The following is a 24,714-nucleotide window of genomic DNA, read 5'->3' as shown; positions in this document are numbered from 1 at the left end:
AACTCTGCACTAACTTTAGCCTGCCTCTCACTACTCGTAAACTCCTCTGCAACTTCCTAGACGGCCGTACTATGAGAATAAAATTCCAAAGCTGTTACTCTGACTACTTCACACTAAAGGCTGGAGTACCCCAGGGATCTGTCCTCTCCCCTACCCTCTACATTTTATACACTAACGACATTCCAACACCTGTGTACCACAACTCCATCACACTAGCCTATGCAGACGACATTACACAACTTATCACTCATGCCAATATAGATACACTCACACACAAAACACAGAATGAGGTCGACAGGATAGCCATCTGGGAACAAAAATGGAGGATCAAAACAAATGCAGCTAAATCCAACATTACATATTTTAACTACAGGAAACGTGATCCTCCATTACCTGTCGAGTTCAGAACAGCTGACACCCGCACTTACATCCCCATCACACAATCTGTCACTGTCCTTGGCTTTAATCTTGACTACCTTCTTCGCTTACACAGACACATTCACTCAAGGCATGCAATAGCTAGTAAGGCCCTTGCGGGCCTCTACGAGCTGAAACATGCCTCCCAACGCACCAAACTACACCTCTACAAATCCCTAATGCGTCCTCTGATAACTTACTCTCCTCTAGCAGCTAAAACGAACTTACTTAAACTGCAGCGTGTCCAGAACAAAGCGCTGTGCTGGGTGCTTGATGTCAGATGGGAAGACTTCGCCACAAGCGAATCTCTCCATGCCCAATTAGACATCCCTGCGCTGAATCTGTACTGTAAGACGCTCAGTGACAGACAGACAAACTTGAGACACGACACGACTACTGGACCTCTCTCCTTGACGAAGACATTTGCAGACCCACAAACCAACACAACCTTTTCTACTCCTTGTATGATCCTGCTCCTAACCCTATTTACAAATAACCTTGGATTCTCTGACAGGTACCATTCTCTGACCCGCTTTCGCCTTAGCTTTAGGGTTAAGATATGGCTCAATTCTACACTCCTCTCTAGCGCTAATCTTTGCCTGTCCCATCCTACCCCGCTCACCCTACCGGAGTCCCATTAGAAGAGCCTGAATTTCTCTTCTCAATATCTGTCCCACGATCGCCTTCGCTGCTGGGTTAAGCCCTGGCTCTATTTCTACGACTAAGAACTCTCCTCTCCAGCACTATTCTTCGTCTGTCCCGTCTTCCCCGCTCCCTATTTGGGATCTTACCTGTACTATCGTTCGTTCGTTCGTTCGCTTCTGCTCGACCAATGATCTCGCCTCTCTAATTACCCAGTGTTGAGAGTGACTTTCCTCAGAGTGGTAGTTACTGGACCTTCGTCTTCACCATCAGGATTGGTGCGGCGGCGGAAGCCTCCCTCTGCACTCCTGTTGCTGTCTGAAGTCTCCACGCCTCAGCCTGTACGTGTGGTCTGTACGCCATACAACCTGTGTTGCCTCTCCTCGCCGTTCAGGGCATACAGTGCTCCATCAAGCGACAGCTCACCTCCTCAGTGTCCTGTGCCTCCAGCGACGGACTCCACAAGAAAACTTTAAAGTTATAGTCAGGCAAGTACGTGTGTCTACTTCACACGTACTTGCCTAACAGATTTGGCCGCCACATCTGATTTACGATGCCTTCAATGCCTTCCACTTCCTTTCCCCTTACCACTCCTCTACCGCCAACACCTGCCTCTACTCCGTCTACTCCTGCCTCTAAGGCCTACCCTGCTTCTACCTCTTCCATGCTTTGTACTTAGCAGTAGCAGCCTCTCTACAACGAAAGCCAAACCAAGGCTGATCTGTAGGCTTCGTCACATATTGCCGGTGAGGAATGGGTTCTTGTTGTAGATTAAGGATGCGTCCAGTGAAGGCTTTCACTTGGTTGTCAACATCCCCTTGGAGAAGAGCATTCCAATCGGTGGTGGCGAACTCAGAGCAAAGGGCTGGCCAATTACCTCTTTCCCATAACCACATCTAAGAAGAATTTTGTCCCTTGTGGTATACCCACAAACACTGCAGTAACTACTGGGACAATAGCCAGATAGCGTAGATATTCTTGCAATTTTGCGATGTGAAGTTATCCCAGAGGAGGCGTTGTAGGTTTGCAATGAAGTTCATAGGAGAGAGAGGGTGGGTGGTGGTATCGTGGGGGTGTTTATAACGGGGTTTCTTTCAATTTCAATTTCTTTCAATTTCATTTATTGCCTTAATTCTGTTGGTGTTTCCTCGTCAGGATAAATTACGCCAAGTCCATGGTTGTACAAGTGACCCGTAATTTAGGTTAGTCACACACACAGTGTGATGAAGTACCAGGATCATACAGTCAGCAACTAGGTCTTCATGCAACAGTCAGTGCTGGTTAATATACTGACTAAGGTGAAGTTTAGCAATCATTGTTTTGGTCTACATGTGCCAAGCAGATGTTGTCCTCACGAATTTTTCAAGTTAGTCTGTTGAAAGCAAACAGTATTCTAATAACTGTATCAGTCATGAACCCCAGTAGACCCTGACGGTGATCACTAGATTGTTTTGTCGACCTGAAGTTTCTCTTTATCATAGAGGCATTATGTATGCTGGACTGTATAGTATTTGGTCTCGCTTGAATTAAAGCCAACCATGTATTGTAATGATTTTATCTTTTTTCTTTGCATATTTGATAACGTTCATTGATTATATATGCTGGGTTTTCACGATGTAAATGAGAGACGCATTACCTATTAAACTGCGTCAGTATTGAGTTATTGCAGACTGACGTGCGCTACTATCTCGGCAACGATCTGGCTAACGTCTCTAATACTCCGTCTGCTTCACCCAGCATTCTCCTCCTAAGCCAGACAAAACGAGACGCAAGATGAATGATGTAACTAGGCCTGATGAATGTCTGCTTCTCAGGAGATACGACACCACTGACCTAGTGAACCAACCTCCGTGTCTAAGCTTTACAGAGCAAGATGTACTTTATCTGGTACTAACACTAACACATACTGAGGCATTCCTACTGGAATCTGTTAATACAGTGCTGGTTCACCCTGATCATAACAGCCTCACATTCATAATCGCACTCAAACGTATAATTAACCATTCAATGTGGAAATAGTCACACCGAAAAGGAATGTAATATATTAATGTAGACAGTCTTCAGGTGCCTCGTGAATGAGGATAAATGATAATAAATAATTGTTTTATTTAACACCTTGTGGAAAAGCATAAAATTATTTTTATAAAGATGTGCAAATATATGTATAAAATAAATATTGATTGTATATTGTAGGAAAATTATTTGTATTTTGCCAACTCTAATATAAAACCCTTAAAATACCTACATATAACATTATTACATTTAGTTAGAAAATACTCGTAGAAGCTTTAAAAAGGATGTTATAGTGATAAATACAAGGATGATCCGGACGATCTCTTATTATAAGTCCTTCAGCTTAAACATCGTTCATAATGTTAATGTGTCCAAGTACAGCCGTGTGTCCCTCACTTCTAACTTTCCGTCATTCTTCAAAAAGACGCTAACTATCTAATACCTTGAGATATATTCTAGCCTAAAAGAAGTGAAAGTGGCCCGTTATTATTTTTTTATTAACACATCGGCTGTCTCCCACCAAGGCAGGGTGGCCCGAGAAAGAAAATCTTTCATCTTTCACTCCATCACTGTTTTGCCAGAAGCGTGCTTACACTACAGTTATAAAACTGCAACATTAACACCTCTCCTTCAGAGTGCAGACACTGTACTTCCCATCTCCAGGAATCGAATCCGGGCTGCCGGTTTCCCTAAATCCCTTCATAAATGTTACCTTGCTCACACTCCAACAGCATATCAAGTCCTAAAATCCATTTGTCTCCATTCTCTCCTATCTAACACGCTCACGCACCTTGCTGGAAGTCCAAGCTCCTCGCACACAAAACCTCCTTTACCTCCTCCCTCGAACCTTTCCTAGGCCGACCCCTACCCCGCCTTCCCTCCACTACAGGTTTATACACTCTCAAAGTCATTCTATTTCCTTCCACCCTCTCCGTATGTCCGAACCACCTCAACAGCCCCGCCTCAGTCCTCTGGATAATAGTTCTGGCAATCTTACACATCCTAATTCCCAAACTATGAATTCTCTGCCTTATATTCACACCACACATTGCCCTCACGATGTATCCACTGCCTCCAGCCTTCTCCTTGTTGCAGCATTCATCACCCATGTTTCACATCCATATAAGTGCATTGTATGGGTATTTATTATTAAAGTATTGTAATCTTATCAAAATATATTTAGCTAGATTAGGCTAAATTAAGTTATTCTTGTTATAATAAGGTTAGGTAAGTTTTCTAAGGTTGTTTTGATTCAAAATTATTACTTTCTACATTAACATAAATGAAAAAAATATATATTTAAATACATAATAGAAAATTTTAGAAAAGACTTAATTTTAAATGAGTTCTTCCTAACTGACCAGTTTTACCTATTCGGCACGACTTGTGTTGCTGTCTGACAGGAATATAGATAAATTTATCTACATACCTGGTGAGGGTTTCTGGGGTCAACGCCCCCCGCGACTCGGTCTGAGACCAGGCCTCGTGGTGGATCAGGGTCTGATCAACCAAGCTGTTACTGGTAATAGCACAATACGCAGAACAACCACTGAGAAAAAAAGTGAACTTCAAAACGTTTTCCTAGTTTCTCACAGTATCAAGGAACTACAAAAATAATAAAGCAGCAGAAGGCATATAAGAGCGAGATTACACCTCACAGTCAACATACGACACCCCACCTGGTCCCTTTATGATGATGCGGGTCAGATGGTCAATAACCTGTCTAACATACCTTATATTCTTCCCAGTTTTTCATGATTTCAACTTACTGAACATATCTTACTTTTTTCCAAAATTTTATTCGTTATAAATGACTCTAATACAATCATTCATATAATTATAGGGAGGTAACACATCTAGAACTGTCCTGAGGACTTTCATCCTCAGAGTAAAGAATAAACTTGCTTCAGGGAAAACTCGAGGTTCTCCCTGAAGCTGTTTGAGAATTTTCTCCTACCACCCCATATATTTAATATATATTTTATTTAAAGACAAAATACATTGACAAAACATTCACAAAAATACAATAGAAAGTAAAACAACCTAGATAACTCAGAGCTACATCTCGAATACTTCGTCCAGCTCCCCGGCGGTGGACTGCGTGCCCAGAATGCTGCAGGTATTTTCTCTCTGGATCGCGACACTGAGTCTCTGAAAGAGGAAGCTGGTCGCCCTGTGGTCCTTGGTTTCTATGATGAGCCTTTCACCCAGCTCTTTGAGGAATTTTAGAGCACACTTGCCCCATGCTCCAAGGGTCTCCGACCCTATTGGGATGAAGTTATAGCAAGGGGGAAGGTCTTCATATTTGCAGATCTTCTGGGTCTCCCTGTGGCTGGCAGCTCCACCTCCTTCAGCTATGGAGTATGGCAAGTAGGTGTCTGCCAATGTGGCAGCACAGGTGTAGTCTCAGGCAATCTGCTTTCCATCCTTCCAGGGTAGCATAGTGGCTCCATCAAGACGCTTTTGACTTCCGTCAGACCTCTGCACTTGGGGTTCCCGTTGAGATGGGCAATGGGCTGTGGCGAGGCTTCTCTTTATGATGTCATTGACCTCCTCATGTCTGGCATACTTCCCTTCTGCTGTGTGACACACGAGACCATGAAGTCCGAGTTGATCAGCTGTCGCCCTGCCGCAAATACACCTATGTTCGGTGAGGATGGGGGCAGCTAGGTGAAGAGCAACACCAGTCCGAATAGCCTGTGAGTCGAGTCGAGTGCCCAGGGAGGAATTGGAAACAGCTAGAATGAAATCTCCTGAGTGTAGTGCCTTCACCGCCAGGAGACGAGCTTTGTCCTTTCCTGAGGCGTTGGTGAGCATTGTGTTGGCGATTTTTTCCATGATCAGTTTGTCCCAGTGGGACTGTTTGTGCTCTTTGGGAGGAGCTAGTCTACTGGAGGAGTCTGCAAGGGTGTCCCACCACATGGCTGCTTCAGTAAACCTGGGGTCTTAAGCTCCTACCACGTCTCTCAAGCGTTCGTGGACAATCTTCTTGACCAGTGCACTGGAAGTCAAACACGAAGACAGAGAAGCAGGTAGAGCTACATGCGTTGCTTTGTGCACCCCTATGCCTCCCAGTCGCACTGGGAGGGTTGCCTGATCCCATTGCCGATCCTCTAGTGACACGTTCAGCGCCTTCTTAAAGATTGATCTCAGGTGTGCATCATATTCGTCGAGTGTTGGGTTGTCAAAAGAGGGTGCACACCTCAGGAAGTAAGCTAGTCTTGGCATATTAAGGCACCTTGTGAGGAGATAGAGCATAATGGGCATCAAGATCGCTTATTCTCTCCTCCATTCTCATCAGGTCATTCAATTTTTCCTTGAGGACAGTGTCGATTGTCTGGTGACCGAGCGGTGCTCCCAAGAAGGTACTGTTGGATGGAGTGGTAGTAGAGACTTCTGGGAGGATTTCTCACATGGCATTATTTCCTGGTTTGCTCTGATGATTTCACACTTGGGGGGATTGAGGATGGGTCCCCAGTCTTCTCCCTGTGTTTACACCAGTTATAGGTCCTCTAAAAAGGACTCTTCAGTACCTGCTGAACACCCTCTGATAAGAGAATTTCATGTTCTCCAAAGGAGAGAATTGAGGGTTTGCTGTAGCCAGCTGAAATGAAGGGAAAAAGGCTGGGGAACCGATCTCGAACGGCCAGCAAGACATCTCTCTTCACCATATTAAAGGCATTTCTAAAATCAAGTTTGACAAAGCCTTTTCTTCTGGTAGGTCCCTTATGTAGGCCCTTGCCACATGACCTGCAGCTTCACTGCCTTGAGAGACCCCAAAGCCCAGTTGGTGTGGCTGGAGTAAACTGGCAGCTTCTAGGCGAATGTTTCTTACTGCTGCTTTGGCAACGAGATGGCGAAGAGTGTTACCAACAGCAACGGGTCTGATTCTCCCATCCTTCTTCTTCAAAGCACATAGTGAGGCTCCAAAAAAGAAAGGTTTAATTTCTTCCGGGATCTGCCCAGCCAGGCAGTTGTTGACGAAAGTTGTTAACTCAGTGAGGAGAATTGATGCAGATGTACCTAGTACTGGATTTGCCATCTCTGAGGTGCTGAGGTCGAATTCCAGTGTAACCTCCTGCAGATCCTGGTGGAAATGACACAATCGCCTTATAGACTTCTGATTCTGGCAAAATTAATTGTTCAGTGATGGGGTCTTCCTCAGGGTTGTTGTTGATGGCTATGGTGTCCCTTGTTGGATGCTTGTCTCTTAGTGCTTGGGCTGTGGTCTCATCTTTGGGGGCTACAGTGTCGTCACTTGTAATTATTCTGATTGCTCCCACTATGTTACCTTCTTCGATTTTTTTGCTAACCTGTGCGCAGATTTTCTCGTTTTCACTGGAATTTTTCTTGGGTCTACCTCTGTGAGACCTGCGATGATGAGACAGAGGGACACAATTATCCGTTCTTGGGTAGTTGTGCACTTCCTTGATAATTGACGTGGTTAGCAGTTTGCCTCGTCTTTCAGGAACTGCAAGACAGACATTGCCGAACGGGAGTAGGTTGCACCATGCTTTGATGGTGCCTCGAGCTTCTAAGTTGGTGGAACCTCCATTCACCTGCTTAAGAAGGTCTGTGAATTTCCCTGCTGCATATGGACGAGCCGCTTTAGGGATGTGAGATAGGGTACTGCAAGCAGTAGATTTGAATGCCAAAAGGTTACTGCATGTGAGGAGGTTGCCATTGGAATTGTCATCTGCCTGTGGAGGCTGTGGGCTGCTCTCTGCATGGGGCCTATGTGATCCTGCACATCCATGGTGTGCACGAATAAGGCCATCCCTGTTGCGTGCTCGAAACACTCCACACACCTGATATGTGCCTCTTCTTTCATTGTTGGGTGCACTGTTTCCCTGGCTTTGTGGCTGGCTGGCTGCATCATCTGCCATACCTCAAACTGTGTGGTAAGCCTAGGCTGAAGGGAAAATGGCGCATGGCACATACCGCATGTGGTTCATGGTGGTGTTGGGGGAGAGGAGAGAGGTCTCCTGTTCTTGTGGTGGGCGGTGGAGGAAAGGGAGGTGTGGAAAATGTGTGGGGAGGCAGAGTACGGCACTCACTCCCTCCCACTATGCTCTGTACACAGCCCCCACTATAAACGAACACCGCTATACACTACACATGCTATGCGCATACCATGCACATGCTAAGCACATACTACGCACTATACACTATATACACTGTACACACGGTGAACAAACAGGCAGCACACTCCACCAATATTCAATACACTAAACCTACTCACCATACAAAACATCCATACTTATTACTGCACCTATTACATACATAGAACACTTAACTCTGATATTAACCCTCCCCTCAAACATCTCCTTGCCAACCTCAACAGAACACATGACCATAACACAAGGCACAGATCACTCTTTGATGTTCCTCGTGTTCATCTCACACTATGCAAAAACTCAATGCACATAAAAGGCCCTAAAATCTGGAATTCATTACCTGTAAATATAAAAGAAACACTACCTGTTTATAAATTCAAGTCTCTACTCAAAGATCACTTACTCACCCAAAACCAAATAAATACTGAATAACTGAACCTTATAAATTGTATATCTTAAATGTTTCTCACAATTATATCACATAAATGTTAAACCTAAAACCCAATCTAACTTTATTATTTTTTAAATACACTACCTAACAGAATCCTTCATATGACCTGTCTTTGTAATACTCACTTGTGCTTTATAGTAATCTGTTTACATTAATGTTTTATCACTGACTTCATCATTGCTTAATTAATCTTAAGTTAATTTTAAGCCAGCCCGTAATGCTATGCATAGTATAAGTGGCTTTGGCATACTGCTCTTATCTGTATTTTTTTGTACCTCTGTATGTGTGCACAAATTTATAATAAATAAATAAATAAATAAATAAATTGTTGTAACACGAGCACCCGGTGTATGCGCGCCTGTTTGGGGAAAGGGAACGGGGGGGGGGGGGGGTACACAATATTACCCCTCAACCTCCTCCTCCTCCTCCTCCTTCTCAATGAGGCCTCCCCTCACCGACCTCTCCTACACATAGGTGACTGTTATGTTCCCTCACTCAATTCACATACGCAACACTTTTCTTGATTCTGAAGGAAGAGAGGAAATGCAGAGTGTTCTGGCCCTTTCCAACACGAGCAGCAGATAATCACACACCAGCCTGTTGATGATAATCCTGGTAGGTGTTCTTAATTGGACGATATTGTGCCAAAGCCACAGAGCAGGGCGCCCACAGCCTCAAAAATATTTTTTAAGAAGCTTGATTTTATTATATTTCTTTCGACCATGGACTTGCTTGATCTATCTTTCTCGGCCTTTTGAAAATCAACTGGATGATTAAAATCTTTCACATGAATAAACAGAGCATTAAACTCTTGTCTAATTGTAATGCTATATTTACATTGTCTTAATCTTAGTTCAATTCATTTCCCAGTTTGACCGTAATAAACTTTATCACATTTTTTACAAGGAGTCTTGTAGACACACCCGTCAGACATTGTCGCAGGAAAGGTTGGAGGGAGGGGGGTAAAGGAGGTTTTGTTTCCCAGGTTCTTCGACATTCAGTAAGCATGTATAAGCGTTTTTGAAAGGAATGAGTGAGGCAAGTGGTTTTTATGACTTGATGTGTTGTTGGAGGTGGGAAGTACACTGCTTGCTCTCTGAAGAAACGGTGGGAAATTTGCAGTTTTGAACCGTAGCTAAGGAACTCCTCTGCCAGGACAGTGATGAAGTTAGTGATGCTGAAACTGTTTCTTCTTTTTCGGGTTATCCCACCTCGGTAGGTGATTAAAATACGAGAGTAAAGTGGTATCAATGCTCTTATATGGGTGTGAAGTATGGGTTTTAAATGTTGCAGCGAGTAGGAGGCTGGAGATAGTGGAGATGTCATGTCTGACGCTATGTGTGGTGTGAACATTATGCAGAAGATTTGTAGTAAGAAGATTAGAAGAAGGTGCAGGGTTACAAAAAGTATTATGTAGAGGACTGAGGATAGGGTTGTTAAAGTGGTTCGGACATTTAGAGAGGATAGAGCAAAATAGGGAGTGAGGATTGGGTGTCGCCCTAAGTAAGGCTGGCGGAAGAGAGTAAAGGAATTGAGATGCACTCTCACTGTCGCTTAAATAGAAGTCACGTTTGAAGCTACACTGCAGAGAGTTAATGAATCAATCAGGATCCAAGAAATGGGATCAACAACTTTACTCATATGGCACCTATACGAGTGAATTGTTCCAAGGGTCTTGCTTACTTACTCTATACCATCTTCGAAAATTTGATGCCGATCGAATGAGGTCTATACGTGTTAGCTAAATTAAAACTAAAGGTTTCAGGAAGAAATAAACCTGGCAGTTAATAATAAACAAACACAATTGTATACTCTTTCTTTTTCCCGGAGAGGTTAACAGTATACTCGCTGTGCATCACAGACGGTCTTAGAAATGGTGTTGGGATAGAACGGTGCCCTACAAGGCTCCTTACTAGTTCCAGTACTGTTCCTTATGAGAACGATTTGCACAATGAGAAAGGATTTTATGCAAACCTGCCTCTGGATGAGACAAAAATATTGAGAAAAATATATGTAGCAGAAGACAGGAGAAACTTAGAAGATGCTCTTAACACGCTACAGTAGTAGTCAGAAACTTGGCTCTTATATTTCAACCCAGGAAATGCAAGGTTTTGAAATTCAGGAAAGAGACAACTTATATCTGAAAACAGAATGGTAGTATTAAGGTACAGTAAGTAAGTTTAATACAAAGTTTATCAGTGGGGTTGCAAATTAGTCAAATTATCTCGACGGAGTATGTGTGTATTGGACTTTTAGGAATTACTTTCAGGAAACTTAATGATGAGCACTTGAAGATCCTATGAGTCCTTGAAGATCCTAAAACGAGTCCTTGATGATCCTATGAGTCCTTGAAGATCCTATGAGTCCTTGATCCTATAATGAGTCCTTGAAGATCATATGAGACCTTGAAGATCCTATAATGAGTCCTTGAAGATCCTATGAGTCCTTGAAGATCCTATGAGTCCTTGAAGATCCTATGAGTCCTTGAAGATCCTGTGAGTCCTTGAGAATCCTATGAGTTCTTGAAGATCCTATGATGAGTCCTTGAAGATCCTACGAGTCCTTGAAGATCCTGTGCATGATCACGGAATCTCCTCACCTGAGAAGATACGAAGAGAAGCCAGAACTGAAGGGATTCGAAATAAAACTATTGCAATAGGTAAAGATAAATGACCTGAATGGAAAAACTAGGAATTAACTTAACCATATATCACTGCAAGAGAAGAGAAAGAGGAGAAACAAATTCACCTATAAACAAAGTGCTCATGTAACTAGGAATGACAGACAGGAACTGCGTGAAGGGAAGGTACTGAAGGCAGATGATCAACAGTTTGAGAATGGTGTTAGGACGAGGAGTGACGTCATCGTCCAGTAAACACTAACCCTCTACCATATCCAGGACAGCAACACATGACTTGATAATAGCTCAGACTGGAATGAAACACAGTGAACAGTTTCATCCTGACTCTCAGAGTCTGTTACTGACTGTGAAGCTACTTAATATTGTAGTGCTGAACGAGCCATAGTATCTACTTTACTGGCAAGTTTTCCCTCTAATACTATTTGGCTAATAATACGGTTCCGAAAGGAGATTGGATGGTCATAAATGGAGAATGTACAGCAAACAGAAAATTTGGAGAGGTCAGAAAATAAGATAAGCTAAACAAATAACATTAGTATTGGGTGGGTAACAACTAAAAACTTCCAGCCTTCATGATAATAACATAGAGGGTAAGTTGCGCCCCTGAGAGACTGCAGCTATATTCTTACTATACTGTCACTATACACTCATTATACTCTTGCCATACTCATTCCTCACTTCATAAATGTCCAAGACAGATCGAAGAGTCGTCTAAAGTTTCCTCACCATAGAGTAGCACCCCACACCTGATGTGATGTATTCTTTACAGATATGTGTTCAACAGAGGTGTTCAACAGTGATGGACTACCAAGTAGTTGAATTATCAATCAAATAATTAATTGGATTCGATCCGGGCACCTGCCATTTCATACCCATAAAAACAGGATTCATCTCAACAGACAGGACAATTAACTTTCCGGATTGTGTGTGATATTGTGGCCTAGAAGTTTCTCACGTCGTTAGAACACAGAAAAACCTTCAAATTTACCTATGGGTTCGAGTCCTTGTCTAGTCGCAGTGTTGTTATTGATCAATATCACTCGTTCGTGGTTACAGCAATATAAAATACTGCTCGTTGGGCTAGTACACCGAACAGGGAGCAGAATGAAATTAGCTCAGAGGCACCCACACCACCGTATGTCCTCGGATGACCGTAAAACACCTAGTTTGGCTGGGTGCATCATTCTTGTAGGATTGCGTAGTACTGTGGGTTAGAGCATTGTGTTTTCGCTCACCATGAGGTGGGCCAAAGCAGCATGGATTCGAGTCCTTCGCTAGTCGCAGTGGTGTTACTGATCAGTACCACTCTTTCGTGGTTGCAATAATTATATATATATATATATATATATATATATATATATATATATATATATATATATATATATATATATATATATATATATATATATATGCTGCTCGTAGGCTAGTACACTAAACAGGGATGAGAATGAAATAAGCTTGAAAGATCCCACACCTCCGTATGCCCTCGGACCAAAGTAAAACACACAGCTCTGCTGTGTGTTTGGTTCTTGTAGGACTGGGAGATCCTGTGGGTTAAGGCGTCATGTGGTTCTCGCTCACAATGGCGGACCAGTACAACATGGGTTCAAATCCTTGGCTAGCACAGTGCTTATATATATATATATATATATATATATATATATATATATATATATATATATATATATATATATATATATATATATATATATATATATATATATATTTCTTTCAACACACCGGCCGTATCCCACCGAGGCAGGGTGGCCCAAAAGAAAAAAGAAAAGTTTCTCCTTTTACATACTAGCCCCTTGCTCCTGGCATTTTAGTCGCCTCTTACAACACGCATGGCTTACGGAGGAAGAATTCCGTTCCACTTCCACATGGAGGTTAGAGGAAATAACCAAGAACAAGAACTAGTAAGAAAATAGAAAACCCAGAGGGGTGTGTATATATATGCTTGTACATGTATGTGTAGTGTGACCTAAGTGTAAGTAGAAGTAGCAAGACGTACCTGAAACCTTGCATGTTTATGAGACAGAAAAGTGGACACCAGCAATCCTACCATCATGTAAAACAATTACAGGCTTTCGTTTTACACTCACTTGGCAGGACGGTAGTACCTCCCTGGGCGGTTGCTGTCTACCAACCTACTACCTAGAATATATATATATATATATATATATATATATATATATATATATATATATATATACATACATATACATGTATATATATTTATATATTAAAAAAAAATAGTTTAAAAGATGGGGTGGTAGGGGAAGTGCAATATTCAAACTGCTTCAGGAAGAAATCCAAATATTCCTCCTTGAAGCCTTTTTATCCACTTCTCCGAGGCTATGGGTCCCACAATTTACACCAGAGGTGGACCCCCTCCTATCTATATATATATATATATATATATATATATATATCTATATATAAATATATATATATATATATACATAAGAACATAAGAACGAAGGAACACTGCAGAAGGCCTACTGGCCCATGCGAGGCAGGTCCAAGTCCCTACCGGCTTAAGCCAATGCACCCAACCTAGTCAGGTCAGGTCACATTGACTTAAGGGAGGAACACGGCAACCGACCTGTTAGCACAAGCTATCAGGTCCAACTCACACCCACCCACATCTACTCATGTATTTATCCAACCTATTTTTAAAGCTACACAACGTTCTGGCCTCTATAACGGTACTTGGGAGTTTGTTCCACTCATCCACAACTCTATTACCAAACCAGTACTTTCCTATATCCCTCCTGAATCTGAATTTTTCCAACTTAAAACCATTGCTGCGAGTCCTGTCTAGGCTAGATATTTTCAGCACACTATTTACATCCCCTTTATTTATTCCTGTCTTCCACTTATAAACCTCAATCATATCCCCCCTAATTCTACGTCTTTCTAGAGAGTGCAGTTTCAGGGCCCTTAGTCTATCCTCATAGGGAAGGTTTCTGATACATGGGATCATCTTTGTCATCCTCCTTTGTACATTTTCCAGAGAATTTATATCCATTCTGTAATACGGTGACCAAAACTGTGCAGCATAATCTAAATGAGGCCTAACCAAGGATGTATAGAGTTGAAGAACAACCTGAGGACTCCTATTATTTATGCTTCTTGATATGAAGCCAAGGATTCTATTAGCTTTATTGCGAACACCTATGCACTGTTGTCTTGGTTTCAGATTACTGCTAACCAGAACTCCCAAATCCCTCTCGCAATCCGTAATATTAAGATCTACATTATTTAGTTTATATGTGGCATGGTTATTGTCCTGTCCAACATTTAGAACTTTGCATTTGTCTATATTAAACTGCATCTGCCACTTCTCCGACCACTGCATCAGTCTATTCAAATCTTCCTGGAGTGCTCGAATGTCCTCGTCAGAATGAATTCGACGGCCTATTTTGGTGTCATCGGCAAACTTGCCGATGTCGCTCTTTATGCCCTCATCTATGTCGTTTATGTAGATTGTGAACAGCAGGGGGCCCAACACTGACCCCTGTGGAACACAGCTCGTGACGCTTCCCCACTCTGATTTCTCCCCATTTATGCAAACTCTCTGCTGCCTATTTGTCAACCATGCCTCTATCCAGGAAAAAATTTCTCCTCCTATTCCATGTGCTTTAATTTTCCTCAATAGTCTCTGATGTGGGACCCTGTCAAAAGCCTTACTGAAGTCCATATACACAATATCATATTCATTACCATGATCTACCTCCTCAAATACCTTAGTGAAAAAAGTTAATAAATTCGTAAGGCAGGAACGCCCCTTTGTAAAACCATGCTGAGATTCGTTGATTAATTTATGCTTTTCAAGGTGGCTACGAACTGCCTCGGCAATTATTGATTCCATAAATTTTCCCACTATGGAGGTTAGGCTTATTGGTCTATAGTTCGAAGCTAAGGACCTGTCACCTGTTTTGAAAATAGGTATCACATTTGCCATTTTCCACTTATCTGGCACCATGCCAGTTTGTAGTGATATGTTGAAAAGATTAGCCAAAGGTGTGCTAAGCTCCTCTTTACATTCCTTTAGAACCCTTGCATACAGTTCATCAGGGCCTGGGGATTTGTTAGGTTTTAATTTATCTATTTGCCTAAGGACCATGTCACTTGTGACCCTAATAGTGCACAGTTTATTATCGTCCTGTTCTACATAATTTATCATTACTGGAATATCGCTGGTATCCTCCTGTGTAAAAACTGAGAGGAAGTATGTGTTAAAAATTCTACACATTTCCTTATCACTGTCAGTGAGCTGACCCGAGGAACTTTTGAGTGGGCCTATCTTGTCCCTGATCTTACTTCTGTATACCTGAAAGAATCCTTTTGGGTTAGTCTTCGATTCTCTTGCAACTTTAACCTCATAATCTCTATTTGCTTTTCTAATTCCCTTTTTTATTTCTCTCTTTAACTGAATATATCGATTTCTTAATTGCCCCTCTCCTCTTTTGATTTGCCTATATATGCCTCTCTTTTGACCAATCAGATATTTTAATCTATTGTTCATCCATTTAGGATCATTTTTGTTTGATCTGATTTCCCTATTTGGAACATAATTTGACTGAGCAGCTAGAACTATGCCCTGGAAAGCATCATATCGGCAACCATCACCACCTACCACTTCTCCGAGGCTATGGGTCCCACAATTTACACCAGAGGTGGAAGAACCCCCCCTCCTATATATATATATGGGTCCCACAATTTATATATATATATATATATATATATATATATATATATATAGATATATATATATATATATATATATATATATATATATATATATATCGTCTTGCTTGGAGCACCTTTGGGAAACGATGCCACTGACACAGTCCTCAGGAAGAAATTAGAAGAATTGAGGAGAATGGAACAACGAATAGGCAATCTTTACACCCACGATGCCTTGTACCTTCTCACAAAGTGCTCCAGTCTGCCCAGGTTGACATATTTCCTAAGATATACATCTTCATATAACCCTATACTGCATGAATATGGCAGTATCCTGAGGCAGATTTTTATGAAAGTACTTAACCTTACTCTAGAAGACGGGCAGTGGAACAAAGCTACACTTCCAGTCAGACTAGGAGGCATTGGTGTCCGCAAGTCATCACAGATTGCGCTACCTTCTTTTCTGTCCTCATGCATTGCATCGAGAGGGCTTGTAGCAGCAATTCTCCCTGAACATCTTAGGGACAAGATTAGAGTCCAGGACCAAAAGTTCATTGACGGAGCCATGATCTGGAATAATCTAATGGGCTCTGAAACCAGACCTGCCTCCCCCAACAACTACAAACAGTCGCACTGGGATGGCCCGATAGTGGAGAAAATAGCCTCAACAATGCTTCAGTGTGTGTCAGGGAAGGATAGATCCCCCCGCCTGGCACTGAGAGCTCCTCATGCAGGGGACTTTCTGTTGGCTGTTCCCAACTCCAGCCTTGGTATACGGCTTGACCCACAGACCATCTGCACTGGTGTTGCCCTTCGACTTGCCACCCCTATTCTCGCCGAACACAGGTGTATTTGTGGCAGTGAAGCAGCAGACCGATTATGGTACCACGGTCTTGTGTGCCGAAAATCCGAGGGAAAGATTGCAAGACATGAGGTTAATAACATCAAGAGGAGCTTCACAACAGCCGGATGCCCAGCAGTAAGGGAGCCACCCCAACTATGCAGATCTGATGATATCACACTTCAAGCCTGGACAGATCTGAAGCGTCCAGATGGTATCACACTTCAAGCCTGGACAGACGGTAAGCAGGTAGTGTGGGACTACACATGTGCATCTACCTTGCCTGATACCTATCTCCAATACACCAGGGAGAAAGGAGGGGCAGCCGTTAGCTTCAGAGAGTCCCAAAAGTCTAAAAAATATGGAGAACTTGCCCATCATTATATGTTTGTTCCCATAGGCTCGGAGACCCTTGGCTCATGGGGAAAGAGTGCATCTAAGTTCCTTAAGGAGCTAGGCAGAAGACTCATCAGAGTAACTAGGGATCCCAGGGCAGCTAGTTTTTTTGTTCCAGCGACTCAGTGCTGCTGTTCAGAGGGGTAATGCCTGCTGTATTTTGGGCACGCACCCCAGTTCTGAGGAGCTGGATGAGATTTTCGCATTATAATCAGCGACAAACACGTAACAATATGTACTAGACATGTATCTCTCACATGTCATGTACTGTATATGTCATCTTTAAATCAACAATGTATATCTTAAACCTTTTGTAACATATTATGTAATAAAATATACTTATTGGTAAAAAAGAATGAAAAGATGGGGTGGTAGGGGAAGTGGAATATTCAAACGGCTTTAGGAAGAAATCCAAATATTCTTCTTTGAAGCCTTTCTGGAGTTTATCTGGAGAGAGTTTCGGGGGTCAACGCCCCCGCGGCCCGGTCTGTGACCAGGCCTCCTTAGGTCAGTGTCCCAGGATGCGACCCACACCAGTCGACTAACACCCAGGTACCCATTTTACTGATGGGGAACATAGACAACAGGTGGAAAGAAACACGTCCAATGTTTCTACTCTGGCTGGGAATCGAACCCAGGCCCTCACCGTGTGAAGCGAGAGCGTTAACCACCAGGCCACCAGAGCCTCCACTTCTCCGAGACTGTGGGTCCCACAATTATATATATATATATATATATATTCTCAAAAATGGATGATTACAAATATATATAATATACCACAGAATAATAAGAAAAAATCACCATACAGTTCATTACTCAGTTCCTCACACTTCATCCTTCACATCCTCACACTTCATCCTTCACATCCTCACACTTCATCCTTCACATCCTCACACTTCATCCTTCACATCCTCACACTTCATCCTTCACATCCTCACACTTCATCCTTCACATCCTCACACTTCATCCTTCACATCCTCACACTTCATCCTTCACATTCTCACACTTCATCCTTCACATTCTCACACTTCATCCTTCACATTCTCACACTTCATCCTTCACATCCTCACACTTCATCCTTCACATCCTCACACTTCATCCTTCACATCCTCACACTTCATCCTTCACATCCTCACACTTCATCCTTCACATCCTCACACTTCATCCTTCACATCCTCACACTTCATCCTTCACATCCTCACACTTCATCCTTCACATCCTCACACTTCATCCTTCACATCCTCACACTTCACACTTCATCCTTCACATCCTCACACTTCATCCTTCACATCCTTCACATCCTCACACTTTAACCTTCACATCCTCACACTTCAACCTTCACATCCTCACACTTCATCCTTCACATCCTCACACTTCATCCTTCACATCCTCACACTTCATCCTTTACATCCTCACACTTCATCCTTCACATCCTCACACTTCATCCTTCACATCCTCACACTTCGTCCTTCACTTCCTCACACTTCATTGATCACCTACCTGGAAAATACCTGGAAGGAATTTGAGGGATCAACGCCCCCGCTACCCAGTTCATGACCAGGCCTCGAGGTGGACCAGGGTCTGATCAACCAGGTTGTTACTACTGGCCGCACGTAAACCAACGTATGAACTACAACCCGGCTGGTCAGGCACTGACTTTAGGTGCCTGTCCAACGCCTTCTTGAAGACAGCCAGTGACCTATTGGTAATCCCCCTTATGTATGCTGGAAGGCAGTTGAACAGTCTTGGACCCCGGACGCCTATTGTGTTCTATCTCAGTGTACTCGTGGCGCCCCTGCTTTTCTCTGGGATAATGTTGGATCTCCTGCCGAGTCTTTTGCTTTCATACGGAGTGATTTTCGTGTGCAAGTTTGGTACTAATCCCTCTAGTATTTTCCAAGTGTATTATCATGTATCTTCTCGCCTGCATTCTAAAGAATACAAATCAAAGGACTTCAACCGTTCCCAGTAATTTAGGTGCTTTATCGTACTTACGTGTGCCGTGAAGGTTCTCTGTACATTCTCCAGGTCAGCAATTTCACCAGCATTGAAGGGGGCAGTTACTGTACAGCAGTATTCCAGCCTAGAGAGAACAAGCGATTTGAAGAGAATCATCATGGACTTGGCGTTCCTAGTTTTCAAGGTTCTCATTGGTATAAACCTTGGTAATAAATACCGACAAGTTGGTTTAGAAAGACTCAAGGCATAAGCTATCCTCAACAAACCGCCTATGGAACAGCCCCCTAAGCAGTTCATAGTGCTCCCATGTGGTGATGTTGCCATGAATACTCGCCGGGCACTTGCTATGAGTAACGTCAACGTTTCCACCATAAACACATCATCTATCAAAGACCTCACTACGAAACGCAGCCCCACACCTCTAACTTCTACAGCAGGCGTCTACACTATCCCCTGTGGATTCTGTCCCAAGAAATATGTGGGCGAGACAGGAAGAGATCTTGCAGTCTGCCTGAATGAGCATCGAAATGCCTCTAACAGAGACGATGTAAGGTACGCCTGTGCCCTCCACAGAGACTCCACAGGGCATTTGATGAACTGGAATGAGGCACAACTCGTTCTCACCGAACCAGACCTCAGACGCCGACGGTGCCTAGAAGCCTCACTAATCGCCGTCACCGACACTATAGAACGTAACACTGGAAACTACAAAATTTCAAAAACATTGGCATACATGATACTTAAGCACCACCAACCCAACAACACAGGAGTCACATGATTTCATCGTCTACCCGTCCTCATCCCAACATGACATTCTTCAGGTCACCGTCCGTCACTCACACCTCACTCACTCTCCTCATATATATATATAATGTCTTTCTACCTCTGTATGTTAGAAGTGATCAAGGTCCCACGACCGAAACGTTTTCTAATAAATATGTCATAGTGTTTGCTTACGTGTCTTTCTAAACTAAGGTTCTCATTATCCATCCTATTATTTTTCTAGCAGATGTGGTAGATACATTCTTGTGGTCTTTGAAAGTGAGATCCTCTGACATTATCACTCCCAGGTCTTTTACATTAGTTTTTTTGCGCTATCGTGTGGTTGGAATTTGTTTTGTACTCTGATACAGTTATATTTTCCTCAAGTTTTCTATATCGGAATAGGAAATTTCTCTTCATTGAACTTCATATTGTTTTCTACTGCCCAGTTAAAGATTTGGTTGATGTTAGCTTGGAGTTTTACAGTCTTCGACGGATGACACTGTCATGAGAATTCGGGTGTTAAACGCAAAGGAAGACACGCTGCTGTGGCTTACATCTCTGTCAGATATGAGGATGAACAGGATGCGAGTACTGTGCCTTGTGGAACAGAGCTTTTCACTCTAGCTGCCTCAGACTTTACTCTGTTTACTATTACTCTTTGTGTTGTATTTGTTAGCAAGTTATAGATCCATCTACCAACTTTTCCTGTTATTCCTTTATCATGCATTTTGTGCGCTATTACATCATGGTCACACTTGTCGAAAGCTTTCTGCCAAGTCTGTGCATACTACATCTGTATTTTGTTTATCCTCAACAGCATCCAGGACCTTGTCATACTGGTCCAGTCGCTGGGAAAGGCAGGAGCGACCTGCTCTAAACCTACGTTGCCCTGGGTTGTGTAACTGATCGGTATCAAAGTGGATTGCGGTATTTCTTCTTGGAACCCTTTCAATTGCTTGACTGCCACCTTTGTGGAATGGGGCTAAGTCTGTTGTTTTAAGTGACTATGGGATGACTCCTGTGTCTATGCTCCCTCTCCATAGAATGCTGAAGGTACGTCACAGAGGCTTCTTGCAGTTCTTGATGAACACGGAGTTCTACCAGTCCGGGCCTGGGGCAGAGTGCATGGTCATGTCATTTATTGCCTTAAAATTTCCCTACATTTCATCTATCACTTCCTCACACTTCATCATTCACTTCCTCACACATCATCACTCACTTCCTCACACTTCATCATTCACTTCCTCACACTTCATCCATCACACTTCATCCTTCACACTTCATCCCTCACACTGCATCCCTCACACTTCATCCCTCACATTTCATCCCTCACACTTCATCCCTCACACTTCATCCCTCACACTTCGTCCCTCACACTTCATACCTCACACTTCATCCCTCACACTTCATCCCTCACACTTCGTCCCTCACACTTCATCCCTCACACTTCATCCCTCACACTTCATCCCTCACACTTCATCCCTCACACTTCATTCCTTGCACTTCATTCCTTACACTTCATTCCTTGCACTTCATCCCTCACACTTCATCCCTCACACTTCATCCCTCACACTTCATCCCTCACACTTCATACCTCACACTTCATCCCTCACACTTCATCCCTCACACTTCATCCCTCACACTTCATCCCTCACACTTCATACCTCACACTTCATCCCTCACACTTCATCCCTCACACTTCATCCCTCACACTTCATCCCTCACACTTCATCCCTCACACTTCATCCCTCACACTTCATCCTCACACTTCGTCCCTCACACTTCGTCCCTCACACTTCATCCCTCAAACTTCATCCCTCACACTTCATACCTCACACTTCATCCCTCACACTTCATCCCTCACACTTCATCCCTCACACTTCATCCCTCACACTTCATACCTCACACTTCATCCCTCACACTTCATACCTCACACTTCATCCCTCACACTTCATACCTCACACTTCATCCCTCACACTTAAATCCCTCACACTTCATCCCTCACACTTTATCCCTCACACTTCATCCCTCACACTTCATCCCTCACACTTCATTCCTTACACTTCATCCCTCACACTTCATTCCTTGCACTTCATCCCTCACACTTTATCCCTCACACTTCGTCCCTCACACTTCATCCCTCACACTTCGTCCCTCACACTTCATCCCTCACACTTCATTCCTCACACTTCATCCCTCACACTTCATCCCTCACACTTCTTCCCTCACACTTCGTGACTCACACTTTGTGACTCACACTTCATCCCTCACACTTCATCCCTCACACTTCATCCTCACACTTCATCCCTCACACTTCATTCCTCACACTTCATCCCTCACACTTCATCCCTCACACTTCATCCCTCACACTTCATCCTCACACTTCGTCCCTCACACTTCATCCCTCACACTTCGTCCCTCACACTTCATCCCTCATACTTCATCCCTCACACTTCATCCCTCACACTTCATCCCTCACACTTCATCCCTCACACTTCATCCCTCACACTTCATCCCTCACACTTCATCCCTCACACTTCATCCCTCACACTTCATCCCTCACACTTCATACCTCACACTTCATCCCTCACACTTCATCCCTCACACTTCATCCCTCACACTTCATCCCTCACACTTCATACCTCACACTTCATCCCTCACACGTCATACTTCACACTTCATCCCTCACACTTCATACCTCACACTTCATCCCTCACACTTCATCCCTCACACTTCATCCCTCACACTTCATCCCTCACACTTCATCCCTCACACTTCATCCCTCACACATCATCCCTCACACTTCATCCCTCACACTTCATCCCTCACACTTCATACCTCACACTTCATCCCTCACACTTCATACCTCACACTTCATCCCTCATCATCCACTCATTAAGATCTTAACAATATTCATGAAGGTGTTCGCATAATTATTGGTAATGAGGATAAACATTATTACTTCATTATGACAGTATAATTTAACCTTCCCCTCCCATCCTGGTCTCCTACCCTCCCATCCTGGTCTCCTACCCTACCATCCAGGTCTCCTACCCTCCCATCCTGGTCTCCTACCCTACCGTCCTGGTCTCCTACCCTACCGTCCTGGTCTCCTACCCTACCGTCCTGGTCTCCTACCCTCCCATCCTGGTCTCCTACCCTCCCATCCTGGTCTCCTACCCTACCATCCTGGTCTCCTACCCTCCCATCCAGGTCTCCTACCCTCCCATCCTGGTCTCCTACCCTCCCATCCTGGTCTCCTACCCTCCCATCCTGGTCTCCTACCCTCCCATCCTGGTCTCCTACCCTACCATCCTGGTCTCCTACCCTACCATCCTGGTCTCCTACCCTACCATCCTGGTCTCCTACCCTACCATCCTGGTCTCCTACCCTACCATCCTGGTCTCCTACCCTCCCATCCTGGTCTCCTACCCTACCATCCTGGTCTCCTACCCTACCATCCTGGTCTCCTACCCTCCCATCCTGGTCTCCTACCCTACCATCCTGGTCTCCTACCCTCCCATCCTGGTCTCCTACCCTCCCATCCTGGTCTCCTACCCTACCATCCTGGTCTCCTACCCTCCCATCCTGGTCTCCTACCCTCCCATCCTGGTCTCCTACCCTACCATCCTGGTCTCCTACCCCCCATCCTGGTCTCCTACCCTACCATCCTGGTCTCCTACCCTCCCATTCTGGTCTCCTACCCTCCCATCCTGGTCTCCTACCCTACCATCCTGGTCTCCTACCCTTCCATCCTGGTCTCCTACCCTCCCATCCTGGTCCCCTACCCTACCATCCTGGTCTCCTACCCTCCCATCCTGGTCTCCTACCCTCCCATCCTGGTCTCCTACCCTATCATCCTAGTCTCCTACCCTACCATCCTGGTCTCCTACCCTCCCATCTTGGTCTCCTACCCTCCCATTTTGGTCTCCTGCCCTCCCATCTTCGTCTCCTACCCTCCCATCATAGTCTCTTACCCTCCCATCATAGTCTCTTACACTCCCATCTTGGTCTCCTACCCTCCCATTTTGGTCTCCTGCCCTCCCATTTTCGTCTCCTACCCTCCCATCATAGTCTCTTACCCTCCCATCATAGTCTCTTACACTCCCATCTTGGTCTCCTACCCTCCCATCTTGGTCTCCTACCCTCCCATTTTGGTCTCCTGCTCTCCCATCTTGGTCTCCTACCCTCCCATCATAGTCTCTTGCCCTCCCATCACAGTCTCTTATCCTCCCATCATGGTTTCTACCCTCCCATCTTGGTCTCCTGCCCTCCCATCTTGGTCTCCTACCCTCCCATCATATTCTCTTCCCCTCCCATCATAGTCTCTTACACTCCCATCTTGGTCTCCTGCCCTCCCATCTTGGTTTCCCGCCCTCCCATTTTGGTCTCCTGCCCTCCCATCTTCGTCTCCTACCCTCCCATCATAGTCTCTTACCCTCCCATCATAGTCTCTTACACTCCCATCTTGGTCTCCTACCCTCCCATTTTGGTCTCCTGCCCTCCCATTTTCGTCTCCTACCCTCCCATCATAGTCTCTTACCCTCCCATCATAGTCTCTTACACTCCCATCTTGGTCTCCTACCCTCCCATCTTGGTCTCCTACCCTCCCATTTTGGTCTCCTGCCCTCCCATCTTGGTCTCCTACCCTCCCATCATAGTCTCTTGCCCTCCCATCATAGTCTCTTATCCTCCCATCATGGTCTCCTACCCTCCCATGCTGGTCTCCTACCCTCTCATCTTGGTCTCCTACCCTCCCATCATATTCTCTTCCCCT

This window comes from Cherax quadricarinatus, chromosome 37, assembly GCF_038502225.1.
Source record: "Cherax quadricarinatus isolate ZL_2023a chromosome 37, ASM3850222v1, whole genome shotgun sequence".
In the NCBI taxonomy this organism is placed as follows: Eukaryota; Metazoa; Arthropoda; class Malacostraca; order Decapoda; family Parastacidae; genus Cherax; species Cherax quadricarinatus.
Note: the sequence above shows the minus strand (reverse complement) of the source record.